General features: G+C 45.5%; 1 protein-coding gene across 2 annotated transcripts in view; it reads right to left on the reverse strand.

The window, feature by feature from the left end:
* WDR7 (WD repeat domain 7) overlaps positions 1-14,826 on the reverse strand; it is a 357,442-nt gene extending 342,616 nt beyond the window's left edge. For both annotated transcript variants that reach the window (XM_040264319.1, XM_040264320.1), the window contains exon 1: positions 14,591-14,826. The gene's annotated coding sequence lies outside the window, so the exon portion shown is untranslated. The remainder of the gene's footprint in view (positions 1-14,590) is intronic.
* Between the last annotated feature and the right edge of the window lie 2,719 nt (positions 14,827-17,545).

A 17,545-nucleotide genomic window follows, 5' to 3' on the forward strand; every position in this document is an offset into this window, starting at 1 on the left:
TATAATAAACATCTGACTTTAGCCTATAACCCGTTCCAGGACTAGTTCTTCTCTGCTGTGAGGAACCTGTCCCAAAACCCATGACTCACAACTCCTGCAATCATGTTTTCACAGTATTTTCTATACACTGGTGCAGAACACTCACCACTGTGTGTAATTATTTGTTTATAAATGCACCCATTCCACTAAAACCTGTGCCCTTCTAGAGTAACACCAGATCATTCACTTAAGTCCACCATCTTTGTTATTCAATCACTATCAAGCAAATTGCATTCCACTAGGATATGAGGTGGTTTACCAGCACCCAGAATAGTTATAGACTTTTACTAGTGACTCCCTGGTAGCTCAGTTGGTAAAGAATCTGCCTGCAGTACAGGAGACCCAGGTTCAGGACGACCCCTAGAGAAGGAAATGGCAAACCACTCTAGTATTTTTGCCTGGAAAACTCTATGGACAGAGGAGTCTGGCAGACAACAGTCCATGAGATCACAAGAGTCAGACAGGACTTAGCACTAAACCACCAGCACTAGTGACCAACTGGGGCTTCCTGGTGGCTCAGATCGTAAAGTATCTGCCTGCAGCGGGAGACCCAGGCTCAGTCCCTGGGTCAGGAAGATGCCCTGGAGAAGGGAACGGCTACCCACTCCATCTTGCCTGGACAGTTCCATGGACAGAGGAGTATGTATTTGTTGAATGATATATATTTACTTGTTGAATGAATACATATTTATTGAATGAACAAATGGACAATCACAATAACTAGCATTTATTATTAAGCTTTCACTGTGTGCCAAGCAAGCTATTTCTGAGGAAGAAATATCTCATCTTTTTAGATTTAGAAGAAGATTTAAATCTAAATCAGCAAAAAATTAAATTAGAAGAAAATTTAAATTAGATTTAAATCCTTCCTGGACTCTTTGAAGGACCTTACTCTCTTAATTTGGAGAAGGAAATGGCAACCCGCTCCAGTATTCTTGCCTGGAAAAATCCCATGGACGGAGGAGCCTGGTAGATTAGAGACCATGGGGTCACCAAGAGTCGGACACGACTGAGCAACTTCACTCCACTTCACTCCCTTAATTGCCCTCTCACTGACTACCATTTTATCTGTCTTTCAATTAAATTAGCCTTTGTCCTTCAAACATGTTCTAATCTCACTTCTGTCCAAAACACCTTCACTTGTTACCAGCCCCTGCATGTAAATCTGGTAATCTCTCTCCCCCTCCCTCTCACATTCATTCTTTCTCCTATTTTCTCTTTCTCTCATTGCAATGACAACACTTTGAAAACCCCTGGCCTTTAACACAAGTTTCCATTTTCTTACTACTCACTGCCTCATGTAATATAGATTGTATCTTCAAACAGACTTAATCTAAGGACACTTAAGATCTCCCGCTACTCAGAGGTCAACAGGTTTGATATGTTCTTCCTCCAGGGAAGAACTCTCCAGAACTGCAAAGAGAAGCAAGGTCCCAGGAGAGAAGGGAGGAAACTGGATGCTTGGACATCCTTAGACTGTGGATTCCTACTTTCCTAACCGTCTTACTCAGTCCTTACATGATGTTCAGTCTCCTATAGCTACTCGCTTCACACAGCTGATCACTTGCTAATCCTTGACTCTCCTCTCTTGGGTTTCCAGTACAGTGTATTCTCCAGTTATCTTCTTCCTATTTCTTCAGCTTTCTCTTGCTTAGCTCTGTAAAGGCCTAACAAACCCTAAGAAAAATTCAAGATAAAGGGGAAAAATCTTTCATCCCTCTTTTTCACTAGATTTGGAGGGTTTTTTTTTTTCTTTTCCTTTCACTCAATGGTTTGTAGAATCTCAGTTCCTCATCAGGGATTGAACCCAGGGCATGGCAATGAAAGCCTAGAATCCTAATGACGAGGCCACCAGGGAACTCCCTAAGGAATATTTTTAAATTTGACTGTTCTTTTAATAAAAGGCTTAACATGTAATCTACTTTCCCCCTTGTGATTCTCCCCAATTTTTTATTATTAAAGAAATGTTAAATATACAAAAAGTTCAAAAATAGTATAAAGATCACTCAATAAATAAATATTATTTACAAATATTAGCAAATAAACTATTCAGGTTTGACACACTGCACTTGAGTGTGATGCCTCCTTGCTCTTTAGTTCTAGAACAAGTCTCACTTCATTTTTCATAGTGACTTTCATGCTTCATTCTAACTTTAAAAAACAAAACCAACTGCTTGAAAAACGTTCCACATTTCAGATCTAACTGTACTTATGATGTCATTCATCATGCATTCATCTGTCTCTTGCTTTTCCTATACACTGGAAGTCAGATCTAAAGGCATCAGCAGGCTCAAGTGAAGCATTCTGGGCAAGTGTCCTTCACACTGCGTCACCAACGGGAGGCAGGTGACATCACACTGTCCCATCGTCGGTGATACCACTGTGGCCACTTCACTAAGGCAGTGACTGCCAGCTAGCTCCACCATAACTCTTTTTTCTCCATTTAAAACTATGAATAACCTAGGGAATGACACTCTGGTAAGACCATCCTGTTCTGCAAAATCTCATGGGATACTGGTATTCCAGATGACTTCTAAAAGCTACAAGAGTCAAGATTAAATAGAAAAATCTGGTATTAGGTCAGTGTTGATCTCTCTACACTGCTTTTCTAATGCTCAAATGCTAGAGCGAGATACATGTCCAGCCCAGGAACACAGGCGTCTTCATAGGAGAGTTAACGCTGCCTCAGTCTGTTTGCTTCCTGTGCCCTAGGCAGGCCCTCTGAGGCCTGCAGACAAAAACAAACTCAAATTATCTCTTTTGAGAATGGGCACACACACATGAACAAGAGCAGGCAGGCCGCCACCTATCAACAGGGATAATGAAAAGCAGAGACTACAGGCTAAGTAACTGACCATACTCGCCACCAAGGCAATGACCGAAGAAAAGATTCTTTAAAGGTTTGTTCAAATTCACAGAACATCCCTACATCATTTGCCCAAAAAATGTGTTTAACTCAAATTCATGGTGTGATGAAGGTAGTAGTCATTATGATTATGAATTTTCTTTGTGCTTGTTTTGTGCTTTTGTGGTCAATTCACTGAAGACTTAGAAAAACCTGAATCAGATGATGAAGACTTTATTATAATGCAGTGAGATAGCTAGGTTGTAAAATGCACTGAAGGAATCACTGAGCTGCCTCCTCAGAATTAGAGTCAGTGAGGGACTTCACCTTCTGAACACTAAGCTGGTAGATAAGTTGCCAAGATTATACTTTCTTATTTGAGTGGAAAGAAATCTGCTTCCAGGGAACTTTACACTTCAGGAAGGCTTTGCTAAAGGAAGTTCCAGGATCCTGTTTCAAAAGAACATGTGGAATGAGCAGATGGTAACAGAAGACTCCACTTGTTTCTCATTGGGAAGACGTCCCTGAGCATGTGAGAGCTGGACTTTGAAGAACTGTAGACTGATTCATAGACTTCGAGGCCTATGAATCACGTTTTAAATTTCTGCAGCTACTTATACTCTACCCATCGCCAAACTGCCTGTTTCAAGAGTTACCGATTAGGCAAAAAGCAAGCAACGCCCACCAAGCCCCTACATCTTGGGGAAAAACAGAGCTCATCTGGTAAAACTGACCTCACTTCCCTCACCTACTCGACTCTCACCACCGTCCCCAACCATTCCTACTTGTTCCCCTCAGAAAGGAACCTGCCACTAAAACCCTGAGCACTGAAGCCTTGCATGGTGTATAAAGTAAAATAACCCAGAAGAAGAAACAAACGTGCTTCCCCAACCGGAAGATGAACGGCCACAGTATCCTGGGGATCAGCCAGGTCTGCTGAGTACACGGGAAGACCCGAGAGCCACACGGACTGGGGGACCCCGCTCCCCCGTGTACTAACTGCGCATGCTCCGTCGCTCAGAGGCGTCTGCCTCTCCGCGACCCCACGGACCGCAGCCCACCAGGCTCCTCTGTCCGTGAAATCCTCCAGGCAGGAATACTGGAGTGGGTAGCCATTTCCTTCTCCACTTACTAACTGCAAACCCTGAGGACACATCGGAATGTCCTCATTGGTAACATCACCCTCCTCCACATACACAGACAACAGCAGCACAACGTTCCACTTGCCACACAAATGTTCTTAGAAAGGTCACCCAAACCTCCCCCTTGCTAAGCCCAAGTCAGGTCCTGACCCTCTTTCCTGCCCTACCAGCAGCACTCGAACACTTCACACTTCTCCCTCGAAAGTCTTCTCCGCTTGGCGTCCACGTCTTCACACGCGGCTGCTACCGTTAGTCTCCGAGGCGTTCGTCTCCACTTCCCCTCATTTTCTGACCTTTAAACATGGGAATACTCAGGGCGGAGTCCTTGGACTTATCTCCTCTGGCAACATGCCCTCCCCGCTTCCCTCAGTGATCTCCCCAAGCCTCACAATTTTATTTTTAATGTAACTTTATTGATGTACGTAGGTACTTTTGGCTGTGCTGGGTCTTCGTGGCTGCACAGACTTCTTCTCTAGCTGCGGTGAGCAGGGGCTGCTCTCCAGTTGCCGGGAGGGCTTCTCACTGCGGTGCCTTCTCTTGCTACACAGTGTGGGCCCCAGGGCTCCCAGGCTCTGGAGCACAGGCTCAGGAGTTGTGGCTCAGGGGCTTAGTTGGTCCACGGCATGTAGGATCTTCCCAGACCAGGGCTCGAACCCGTGTCTCCTGCATTGGCAGGTGGATTCGTTACCCTTGAGCCACCTGGGAAGCCCCGGCCTCGCGACTTTAAATACCAGCTATGCATTGACAATTCCCCAGTTCCCAGCGAGGGGCTCTCCTCTGACTCCACACTCACAAACGCAGCTTCCTATTCAGCACCTCCATCTGGATGGCTAATAAGCTTCTCAACTCTGACGGGTTCAGAAGTGAGTCTCTGGTCTTCTTCCCCTCCCAGTCTTCCCCAGCTTAGCGGATAGCAAGTCATTCTTTGGAGCTCCTTCACCCACTTCAGATCTCTGCTAAAATGTTCTCTGCTTAGTGAGGCCTTTCCTAACCAGTATAAAGTGCAAAACCCACCACCCCAACAGTATTTTACTATACTGCTCCACAGCCCTTACAATCATTTAACATACCAAATGCTTCACTTAATTATTTCTTGTCTGAATCTGCCACTGTAGCATAAATTCCATGAAGGTGATTATTTATGTTTCTTTTGTTCTATACTGTATTCCCAGTGCCTAGAATTTCAGCTACATAGGAGGTACCCAAATATTTACTGAATAAATGAACAAAGTAACGAATGAAGATCCTTGAGAGTCCCTTGTAGGGCAACGAGATCCAACCAGTCCATCCTAAAGGAAATCAGTCCTGAATAATCACTGGAAGGACTGATGCTGAAGCTGAAACTCCAATACTTTGGCCACCTGATGCAAAGAACTGACTCATTAGAAAAGACCCTGATACTGGGAATGATTGAAGGCAGGAGGAGAAGGGGACAACAGAGGATGAGATGGTTGGATGGCATCACCAACTCAAAGGACATGAGTTTGAGTAAGCTCCAGGAGCTGGTGATGGACAGGGAAGCCTGGCGTGCTGCAGTCCATGAGGTCGCAAAGAGTCGGACATGACTGAGTGACTGAACTGAACTGAATGAATGAAACGTGTGCCTGGCTTTAAAAAAGTTGAACCCATCAACAAATTAAAATACATCTTGATCTTACATGCTTTGGATTTCAGTTTTTTAATCAATGAATTTTTCTACAATGTCAACAATTAATACAAATCCCCTTAATCAAATCTCCATTAGCATATTAATTGTAGTTGCAGCTACAGGTTGCACCTATATTCTAGCCTCTTTCATTTTATCTGTGACACGTACACAATAAGACACGTCTTAGGACCTATGCAGCAAATTAACTAACATGGTTTACTTTTAAGTTATTGTTACCACGCTCACTAAGGTATTAAACTTAGTAACTTTAAGTAAAGTTTCTTAAACTTAGTAAACCGGTGCTTCATTAGTGTAAGGTTTTCTTCATTAATGGTGATGTTTATTGTTTGTTCATATTTGAAATGTTTAGAAAAAAGAGCCCTTAAGGAAGACAGCCAAATGAAAAACTTGAATGTGAGAACAGAAGGTAACTGGCACATTCTACCAATCTGTTATCACTGACCTATACTACCTACCAACATTCATAAAGAAATATGTATGTGCCAAACACTAGTAAAATGTCTTCAGGGAGCTTGAAGGGTCATAAGTTACAACTGCTAACTGGATGGGAGACAGTGGTTAAACAACCATGTCTTTCCAGCAGTTTTCCATTCTACAAGTGCCTACAGAATAACTCGCAACACTTCAGAAAGTTTCTCCATCCTGAACTGACTAGTGCTCTAACATTTCATTGCTCCAACATTTTTTGATGACTACTAACGCAAGCAACTATCAGGCCAAAGAACCTATATTTTCTTTAAACATCACCAACACATTTTGGAAAAGATGGCTAATTTTACTTAAATTAATTACTATTTTATGAATTTAGTGTCTATGTTACCTAATACAAAAGAAATAAACATTTCACTTGGACAGAACTTGCTGAATACAGTCATAGTGTAAGACTTCTTCCAACATTATCTTTTGTGCTCTTACCAACAAAGCAGTTTTAAGTATCAGATACAGATCCAGGTTTCGCAGGTGGCACAGTGGTAAAGAATCCACCCGCCAATGCAAGAGATGAGAGAGATTCAGGTTCGATCCCTGGGTCGGGAAGGTCCCCTGGAGTAGGAAATGGCAAACCACTCCAGTATTCGTGCCTGGAAAATTTCAATGACAGAGGAGCCTGGTGGGCTGCAGTCCATGGGGTCACAAAAGAGTCAGACACAACTAAGCGCACACAGATCCATACAAAAGCTCTCAGAGGGCTCTGCCCACGATCACGGGCATCCATACAACAAGGCTGAGGGCGCCGTAAGTGCAGCAATGAAATGGACAAAATGGGACGAGAATCTATAAACTTCACTGACCTCACACTCTAATCATTGAGCTTATCTGTTCCAACAAACAAAATAGTTTCACAGAAAAATGTAACAGATAAACCGATAATAAAAATGCTACCAAGGACTTCCCTGGTGGTACAGGGATGAGAATCCTCCTGCCAATGCCCAGGGTACAGATATGATCACTGGTCTGGGGAGATTCCACATACTGTGGAGCAACTAAACCCCTTCACTGCAACCACTGAGCCTCTGCTCCAGGGCCCAGAGCCACAACGAATGGACCGCATGGCGTAACTACAGAGGCCCTCAGGCCCCAGAGCCTGTGCTCTGCAATGCAAAGCAAGGAAGACCCAGCACAGCCAAAAAGTAAAAGAAAAAAAAAGCTACCTAGTTCCAGGCCTAACTCTACAAGTACCAAAATTATTTCAAGGTTTGTACTACGAATTTTGATCTCTGTCAAGTAGCACACACACACAAAGGTAAAATATCAATATAGGAAATTCAGTAGCGTTTTCTTCTATCAGCAATAATCTACTTTAAATTAGTATATATTCACAACATTTTTTTTCAACTACAAAACTTTTCTTTCTGCTCGGTCATAAATGGAAGACTATGCCATGCTCTTGGATAAGGTTATAAAGACATCAATTTTCCCCATAATAGACATACATTCAATGCACAGTAAATCAAAATTCTAGGTGTATTGTTTTTTAGAAACTCTATGGCAACCCACTCCAGTATTCTTGCCTAGAGAATCCCAGGGATGGGGGAGCCCGGTGGGCTGCCGTCTATGGGGTCGCACAGTCGGACACGACTGAAGAGACTTAGCAGCAGCAGCAGCAGCAGCTTCAAAATACATAGAAAAGAATAAAAATCCACAAATAGTCAAGCCAACTTTGAAAATCAAAAAAGAATGGAAAACTTGCCTTATCAGAAATTTAACATCACTAGCCATTTGGGAAATATAAATTAAGATCACAAGGAACTATAGTGATAATACCAAACGCCGGCTAGGATGCAAAGAAACTCCATCTCTCCTACGTTGCTGGTGGGAACGTATGGAAGCAGCTTGAAAGAGGTCTTGGTGGTGACAGAATAGTTCTGTAGCTTTTATTATTATTATTATCTATTTACTTGCCTCTGCCAGGTCTTAGCTGCAGCATGTGGCATCTAGTTCCCTAATAAGGGATCAAACCTGGGCTCCCTGCATTAGGAGTGTGAAGTCTTAGCTACTGGTCCACCAGGGAAGTCCCCAGTTCTGTATCTTGACCACAGTGGTGGTTACAGGTATCTATCTACACAGGTGATAAAATGGCAAAGCACTACATAAGGCATTGTACCAACATCAATTTCTTGGTTTTACTATTTTACTAGAGTTGTATAAAATATAACCATGGAAAGAAACTGGGTGGATTTACATGAAATGCAACCTCTGGGGGAAATCAGACCTCTCTGTAGCACTTCTGCAACTTCCTTAATCTATAATTATTTCAACATAAAGCTAAAACAAAATAAATGGAAAGACTTACTTAAGTAGGAAAAAAATAATCACACAAAGCCACAGTACTAAAACAGCGTGATATTAGAACAAAAGCAAAGAAATGAGAAAAAGAAACAGAATACAGTGCTGAGAGCTTGTATAAGAGCTTAATACACAGCAAGTATAGCAGTACTTATCTATGGGGAAAGGAGACACTGACACTAGGAAGTCTGACACACTATATGGAAAATAAACTGGATCTCTATCTTGTGACATGTAAAAAAACACTCTGGATGGATGAGAGACCTATAAATTTAAAGGAAAACTATAAAGTTAGTAGTACATAAAATAGGAGAATAACTTTGTGACACAGAGTTCTGGAAAGATTTCTTTATTAAAAAAAAACACAAAGCATAGGCAAAAAAAAATTTTAATTTTATTATGTCAAATTGAAAATTTATGTTCAATGAAGGACATTATAAAGTTGGAGACAAATGACAGAATAGGAACAGAAAAAATATTTAAAGGACTAGAATCGAGGAAGTGGGCTCTCCAGATGGCTCAGTGGTAAAGAATCCACCTGCCAACGCAGGGAAACACAGGTTTGATCCCTGGTCCGGGAAGATGCCCTGGAGAAGGAAATGGCAACCCACTCCAATATTCTCATCTGGGAAATCCCACGCCCAGAGAGGTCTGCCGGGCACATCGCAAAAGAGCAGGACACGATTTAGCAACTGAAACAACAAACAGCAATCTAGGAAACACCAGGAGCTTCTGAAGATCAACAAGGAAAAGTGTGAAACCTCAGAATGAAAATGGGTAAAGCATATGCCAAATACATAGCCAGTGGGAGTCTGCTGTGTGGCTCAGGGAACCCAAACAGGGACCCTGGAACAACCTAGAGGCGTAGGTTGCGAAGGAAGATGGGAGGGAGGCTCAAGAAAGACGGGACGCATGCTGTTGAATGGCAGAAACCAACAAAATTCCATAAAGCAATTATTCTTCCATCAAAAAATAAATAATTTTAAAAAAATTGGTAAAGGAATGAACAATTTTACAAAAGGAAAAACCCCAAAAGATAAAATGCTCATAAACAGAGACTCAAACTCATGAGTAATAGTGAAAAGCAATTCAAAATGAGATTCACTTTATACCCAGAGGTCTGCCGGATAACACTGAGCATCAGTAGGGATACAAGGATACAGAAACTCTCCTGAACTGCCTGCAAGAAGATAGACCACTGCAGCTAGCTCTGGGGACACAATCTGGCAAACCTTCAATAAAATACACAAACACCCTATGATCCAGAAGTTGTATTGCTAGACAGATATCTCAAAGAAAGCATGACAGAGGTCTAAAAGATACGTTTATCACAGTATTGCCTGAAGTGGCAGGAAAATGAAACCTAGATGGGCGTCCACAAAGAGAAGAGTCCGCATATTAACTGTCAGTTCAGTTCAGTCGCACAGTCGTGTCCGACTCTTTGCGACCCCATGAATCGCAGCACGCCAGGCCTCCCTGTCCATCACCAACTCCTGGAGTTCACTCAAACTCACATCCATCGAGTCAGTGATGCCATCCATCTATCTCATCCTCTGTCGTCCCCTTCTCCTCCTGCCCCCAATCCCTCCCAGCATCAGAGTCTTTTCCAATGAGTCAACTCTTTGCATCAGGTGGTCAGAGTACTGGAGTTTCAGCTTCAGCATCATTCCTTCCAAAGAACACCCAGGGCTGATCTCCTTCAGAATGGACTGGTTGGATCTCCTTGCAGTCCAAGGGACTCTCAAGAGTCTTCTCCAACACCACAGTTCAAAAGAATCAATTCTTCGCCGCTCAGCTTTCTTCACAGTCCAACTCTCACATCCATACATGACCACTGGAAAAACCATAGCCTTAACTAGACGGACCTTTGTTGGCAAAGTAATGTCTCTGCTTTTGAATATGTTATCTAGGTTGGTCACATCTTTCCTTCCAAGGAGTAAGCGTCTTTTAATTTCATGGCTGCAGTCACCATCTGCAGTGATTTTCAGTTCAGTTAAGTTCAGCTCAGTCACTCAGCCATGTCCGACTCTGAGACCCCATGAATCACAGCACGCCAGGCTTCCCTGTCCATCACCAACTCCTGGAGTTCACTCAGACTCACATCCATTGAGTCCGTGATGCCATCCAGCCATCTCATCCTCTGTCGTCTCCTTCTCCTCCTGCCCCCAATCCCTCCCAGCATCAGTCTTTTCCAATGAGTCAACTCTTCGCACGAGGTGGCCAAACTACTGGAGCTTCAGCTTTAGCATCATTCCTTCCAAAGAAATCCCAGGGCTGATCTCCTTCAGAATGGACTGGTTGGATCTCCTTGCAGTCCAAGTCTTCTCCAACACCACAGTTCAAAAGCATCAATTCTTCGGTGCTCAGCCTTCTTCACAGTCCAATTCTCACATCCATACATGACCACTGGAAAAACCATAGCCTTGACTAGACAGACCTTAGTCGGCAAAGTAATGTCTCTGCTTTTGAATATGCTATCTAGGTTGGTCATAACTTTTCTTCCAAGGAGTAAGCGTCTTTTAATTTCATGGCTGCAGTCACCATCTGCAGTGATTTTAGAGCCCCCCAAAATAAAGTCTGACACTGTTTCCACTGTTTCCCCATCTATTTGCCATGAAGTGATGGGACCAGATGCCATGATCTTCGTTTTCTGAAAGTTGAGCTTTAAGTCAACTTTTTCACTCTCCTCTTTCACTTTCATCAAGAGGCTTTTTAGTTCCTCTTCACTTTCTGCCATAAGGGTGGTGTCATCTGCATATCTGAGGTTATTGATATTTCTCCCGGCAATAAACTGGAGTGGGCAGCCATTCCCTTCTCCAGGGGACCTTCCCGACCCAGGGGTTGAACCCAGGTCTCCTGCATTGCAGGCAGATGCTTTGACCTCTGAGCCACCAGGGAAGCCCTAGTATTAACTGTAGGAGATGCAAATTCTGAAATACTCTGCAGCAACTAGAAGCAATAGATGGCAACACAAATAGATCCTTAAATAATAGACTGTGGGGCTTCCTGGTGGCTCATTGGTAAAAGAATCTGCCTGCCAATGCAGGAGACACCGGTTCCATCCCCGATTCAGGAAGATCCCATATGCTGCGGAGCAACTAAATCCCTGCAACACAACTACTGAGCTTGTGCTCTAGATCCCACATGCTCCAACTACTGACACCGACAAGCCCTGGACCCATGCTCTGCAACTACAGAAGCCACCGCAGTGAGAGGCCCGAGCACTGAAACTAGAGTAGCACTTCCCCCTACCCTGCCCCCCTACAACTAAAGAGAAGCCTGGGACTTCCCTGGTGGTCCAGCGGTTAAGACTCCGCGCTTCCAATGCAGGGGGCCTGGGTTCCGTTCCTGGTCAGGGAACTAGATTCCACATACTGAAACTAAAAGATCTTGCTCCCGGCAAGGAAGATCCCATGAGCCGCAACTAAGACTCCAGCACAGCCAAATAAATAAATAAAAATAAATATTTTTTTTGAAAAAAGGAAAGCCCACATGCAGAAACCAAGACCTAGCACAGCCAGAAATAAATGAATAAATAATATTAAAAATAGTAGAGAGCAGGAAGAGAAAAAAATTTAATGAGATCATGCACAATATCATCTCTATAAACTTAAAATGTGGGTGCTCAAAACAACATACACTGAAGAACACATACCAACAGAAGGATGCATATCACACATGCTGCAACGGCTGCCTGTGGGCTGGCGGGCAAGGGAAGGGGGTGGAAATTGGAAATAAAAGACAAAGAATGGGGGGAAAAAAACAAACAGGAGATATGTAGAACATCCCAGTGATGATCGCTGAATTGAAAACGATTAACTCAACTCTCTGCATTTGAGATCCAAAACAAACCCTAGGACCGACCTCGCATAGAGGACACCACCAAGGCTAAATGTCAGCCCACCTTCTGGTGACAAGGGCGCAACACCCCGCTCGCTACCTGCAGAGTCTGCCGTGCTCGTCTGCTGCAGATAAACCAGCCACCTCACTTCCTCTGTTTCAAAACAGAGCTTCTATCTGTTAAAGGAAATCGTAAGATCACACGCTGTCCTTGAGCCAGGCCACATTCCTACTTCTTGCCTCAGAACGTCTGGAGGTAGGGGCTACCTCAGATGTTCAATACCTCACCGAGAACCACCCTAATCAGTGATCTGAGACCTAGAGAATTCAGTCTCAGCTGAGCTGCCTGCGGGGTGAGGACCCAGGCTGGCCACTAGGGCAGAGGCAGCCGTGACAGCCACTAGAAGGGGTGGTCCTCTCCCCACCTGACTGAAGAGACTGCGGGAACGTTAGAGAGCTGTCAGGCAGTTAATATTCTCGTGCTGGAATATGAATCTTGGTCCCAGGATCTGTGCCTTTTCCCACTTTGCTATACTGTCTAAAATGGCTCTGAGCTAGAATCCAAGTATAAATAAAGGTTGGTATTCCCTTCTATTAAAAAAGAAAAGAAAAGAGTGGGGTGGGGAGGGGGGCTTTCCTAGTAGTGCAGTGGTTAAGAATCCGCTTCGCAATGCAGAGGAGACGGGTTCCATCTCAGGTTCAGGAAGACTCCACATGCCTCCGAGCAACTAGGCCTGTGTGCCACAACTACTCATTCCGCGAGAGGCAACTTCTGAAGCCCTCGTGCCCTAGAGCCTGTGCTCCACAGCAGGAGAAGCTACTGTGGTGAGAAGCCCGTGCACTGCAACTAGAGAATAAGCCCCATGCGCTGCAACTAGAGAAAGCTTGCACCGTAAGGAAGACCCAGCACAACCAAAACTAAGTTACATAAATAAAATTAAAGAAAAAATGCATGTGTGGAATCTAACATATGACACAAATGAACTTATCTTTGCAACAGACTCACAGACACAGAGAACAGGCTTGTGACTGCCAAGGGGAAGGGTGGGTGCAGGAGGCAAGGACGGGGAGTTTGAGATTAGCAAATGCAGACTATTATATATTTGTATTACTGAATCACTGTGCCATACACGTACACCAGGAACTAACACAACAGTGTATATCAACTATGTTTCAATAAAATACTTTAAAAAAAAAGGGGGGGGGGGAATTAACCAGGCATTTAATACGTGTTTATACTGTTCTGTTTGCCCAATTTGAAATAACTAAGATGTTATTTTCGATGAAATCAAGGTAACCTTTGATTCTTCGTGATACCAAAGGCATTTCAACACTATTTTCACTTTTAAGTGGTCCTCCACCTCCATACTGTCACAAATTGCTTATAAAGAAACAGTGTGTATATTTCAAAACTCAATTTCTTTCATATAACAGGCGATCTTGACATCCTGCCTGTAAAGCCCTAAATGATAAACATATCAAAGAGTCACAGCTTGCCTTTTTTGGCTCATGTCAAATGCTACTGTGAAAGCAAACTGTAGCTCTCACTGAACCCTAAAATCAGATGCATCAAACTCCAACGCTTCCTGTGATGCAGCTGCCATAATTTCAAATTCTAGGACATGAGAAACTGACATGGCAAGTGAGTCAAAGCACAAAACGGCAGCTTTTGAATCCAAGGCGGGGGGTATGGCTAACTCCAAGCACAGAGCTTCAGAACGCTGGGACCCACCAAGTAAGTGGGCGCAGGGGGCAGGTATCCGCTTAGATCAAGTCCTAGGGCAGGGAGACGAGAGCGGACAGGTGTACTAACAGATGTCTCAGCACCCTAGGCAAGGGCAAACCAAAGAGCATCGGGAAGGGCTGTGTGGACCCCCCAAAGCAAGCACATTTCCCAAAAGCCCTGTCAAGAACCACCCACCCGTCAACGTCAAGCATCTCGCTCGGTTTAGATTGCCACTGGGGGTGGAGGGACAAGGTGGTCCCATCCCAAGAGGAGAGCCAGCGTCGGCAGGAGAGCTGTCACTCACTAGGCCGGGCGGCCCCGAAGACCTCGGGCAGGACCCACGCTCCGGGCACTGGCGCCGAGCTGCGGGCCCGAACCTGCGGGCGCCGGCACGGATCAGAGCTTCCAGCGGCGGCGATCGGACGGCGGCCACCGCCGCCAGAGGGAGCGGGGCGGGGACCCCCCGAGCCCCGGTCCCTGAGCCCCACGGCGGGGGCGCAGCCGCGCTGGGACACCCCCCCGGGAAAGCCCAAGAGCTCCCTCACCTGTCACAGCCTCATCGTGTGCCTGGCTATTTCCCGTCCCTCCGGCCAAGAGGACCAGGCGGGGACGTGTCCGGGCGGGACGCCGGGTGGGCAAACCCGGGCGCGGAAACTTCGGACTGGAACCCCAGCCCAGCCTCCGCCTCGCTAGCGCGGCTGCGAGGCGTCCGTTGCCGCCTCCACCGCCGCCGCCGCCGCCTCCGCCGCTGCAGCAAATCAGCTGACACCCGCCAACTGCCGTGACGTCCCCTGCAACTGTCGCAAAAAAATGAGGGGGCGGGAAAGGCTCTTCTCCACACACGCCCGGCCTAAGCCGGCACCGAAGAGGCGGGCTGCGTTACCATGGAGACCATCCGGAGGCCGCCATGTCGGCTGAGGGCAGGGAGTGCGCGGCCGGCATTTTAGCTAAGGAAAGGCCTCTCTAGGCGCTCTTCTCGCCTCGGATTCCCGCTTTCCACCGCCCGCCTGGAAGGACCAAGATAGAAGGATGGAGAAGATGGCAGGTCTAGGGGCTTGCACCCTGTGACCGGGATGCTGCACGTTTACTCTTCTGCCCCCCGCTCCCCCGCCCCGGGACTCGGTCCAGACTCCTGGAAGGTGTTAGCTCTGGAACTTGGTTACTGTTTACCTCTGACCCCGATCTAGGCTGCTGGGCCCTTGACGCAGAGGCCAGAGGAGGAACCTGGCTGCTTGACTAGCTTTCCTGCCCAGGAGAGGGAAGGCACGGACATCCGTGTGGGCGGCAGACAGTGTGGGACGCAAGTGCTGCTTTCGGAAGGCCGTGGATTCGGATCCTGGCTCCTCCTCTGCGCACTGTCGGTGTCAACCTGGGGCGTCTTGCTTTTTCCTCTTTATTCTCCTCAACGTGGCCACATATATAAAGTAGACATAACGGCCTCAGGGATGTCTGGGAGGTTAAACGAGTTCAGTAGATGTTCATTACTTACCGTGCTCCCTTATTTTCCTCCCAAATATTTGTTGAATGAATGAATGGGTAGCCAAGGAAAAAAACCGGTGCCATGCTTGTGGCCAACAGTCAGTTGTGTTAAAAAGATACACAGTATATTCGTACACAGTATATTTGCTAGCTTTGTTTTTCCTTTGTAATCTCACTAATGGGTTTGTAAGGACAAGGAAGAATTCTGTTGCAGCCTCTAAAGCTGACCTGAGGAGATTGTTAAAATGAAGTTTCTGATTCAGGAGGTCTGGAGATTCTCCCCTTCTAACAAGCTCCCAGGTAATCCCCATTCCTGCTGGTCTCCGCATCACGCCTGGATTAGCAGAGGACTCCTGGATGGACCCTGAAGCGGCCACTGAGGGAATCAGAGCAGAGAAACCACTTCAGACTGGATCGTTTCTGTGTGAATTCCCCCCGAAAAGAGCTAAGTGTTGGTTTGGTCAAAAGGCTTCCTGTCAACAATTTACTATTCCTGGACTCAGAGGGTAAAAGTTGTGAGAGAAGTTTCATCCAGGGAGCTTACTGAGGACCGAATGAAATGAGAGCCCAGGAAATAGCTTCTTAGCCACTCAGGGAAGAGCCTCTACGAGGTTGGTGAGGAGCTAGTATATAAAAACTAAATTGGGGGCATTCCTTAGCAGTCCAGTGATAAGGACTTGGCACCTTCACTGTTGGGGTCCAAGTTCAACCCCTCATCAGGGAACTAAGTTCCCACAAGTCTAAAGATCCCACGAGCCATGCAGCACAGCTAGTGGCAAAAGAAACTTGACTGGGAAATACATAGGCCAAACATACATCTTGGTTAAAGATTACTGCTAATCACACACACACACACACACACACCCACCACCACCCCCTTAAGTTACACACACACACACACACACACACACCCACCACCACCCCCTTAAGTTAATGATATTAGTGCTTTTCTCTGTGTGCCGGGCTGTCTGACTCTTTGCATCCACATGGACTGTAGCCCGCCAGGTTCCTCTGTCCATGGGATTTTCCAGGCAAGAATGCTGGAGTGGGTTGCCATGCCCTCCTCCAGGGGATTTTCCAACCCAGAGATCGAACTCAGGTCTCCCGCATTACAAGCAGATTCTTTACCACCTGAGCCACCAGGAGAGCCCTTTCTCTGTGTGGGAAGACGTAAAAATTATCTGGCCCTGAAATTCTTCCCTGGCTATATATATTTATTATTTAGGAGCCAAAACACATAATGCCCCCTCCTATTTTTCTCCACCCTGGGCAGTGGGTTGCAACCTAAACCTTAGTATAACTGAAGGATGAGCAAGTCTCTTCTTTCCGTTTACATCTTCTCTCCTTTGGGTCATAAATTTGACCCTTTTGGGAGGCGTTTTATGATCAGTTTGTCCCACAGTGCTAGGAATGCTCATTCCTGGGTCAGGCAAGGATTTTGTTGAAAGGCCATTCAAATGCTGTATCTGGTTTGTTGTTTAGTCGCTAGCGACCCTATGGACTGCAGTGCACCCGGCCCCTCTGTCCATGGGATTTCCCAGGCAAGAATTAAGGAGTGGGTTTCCATTTCCTTCTCCAAGGGATCTTCCCAACCCCAGAATTGAACCCAGGTCTCCTGCACTGCAGGGGGATCCTTTACCACCAATCCATCTGGGAAGCCCTACATCTGAATTAGGTCCTGTTAATAACCTAAACTTCTCTGGATTATGTGTTTACTAGTCTATTATGATCCAGGAATTGCTTCTCTCCTGTTGCTTTTTCCTATATCTAGAATTGTACTATTATAAGTAATTTTGTATAGAGCTATATATGTGATCAATTGCCTCAAGACAATTATCCATCATTAGTTTTGTTATACATCAAGTAATGTAAAGAACAATAATCTTATAAAAGGCATATTTAGCACTGATATGCCGTGCTAAGTCGCTTCACTCGTGTCCAGCTTTTTGTGATGCTATGCACTGTAGCCCACCAGGCTCCGCTGTCCATGAGATTCTCCAGGCAACAATACTGGAGTGGGT

The sequence above is a fragment of the Oryx dammah genome, unplaced genomic scaffold (genome assembly GCF_014754425.2).
Source record: "Oryx dammah isolate SB20612 unplaced genomic scaffold, SCBI_Odam_1.1 HiC_scaffold_22, whole genome shotgun sequence".
Taxonomy (NCBI): Eukaryota; Metazoa; Chordata; class Mammalia; order Artiodactyla; family Bovidae; genus Oryx; species Oryx dammah.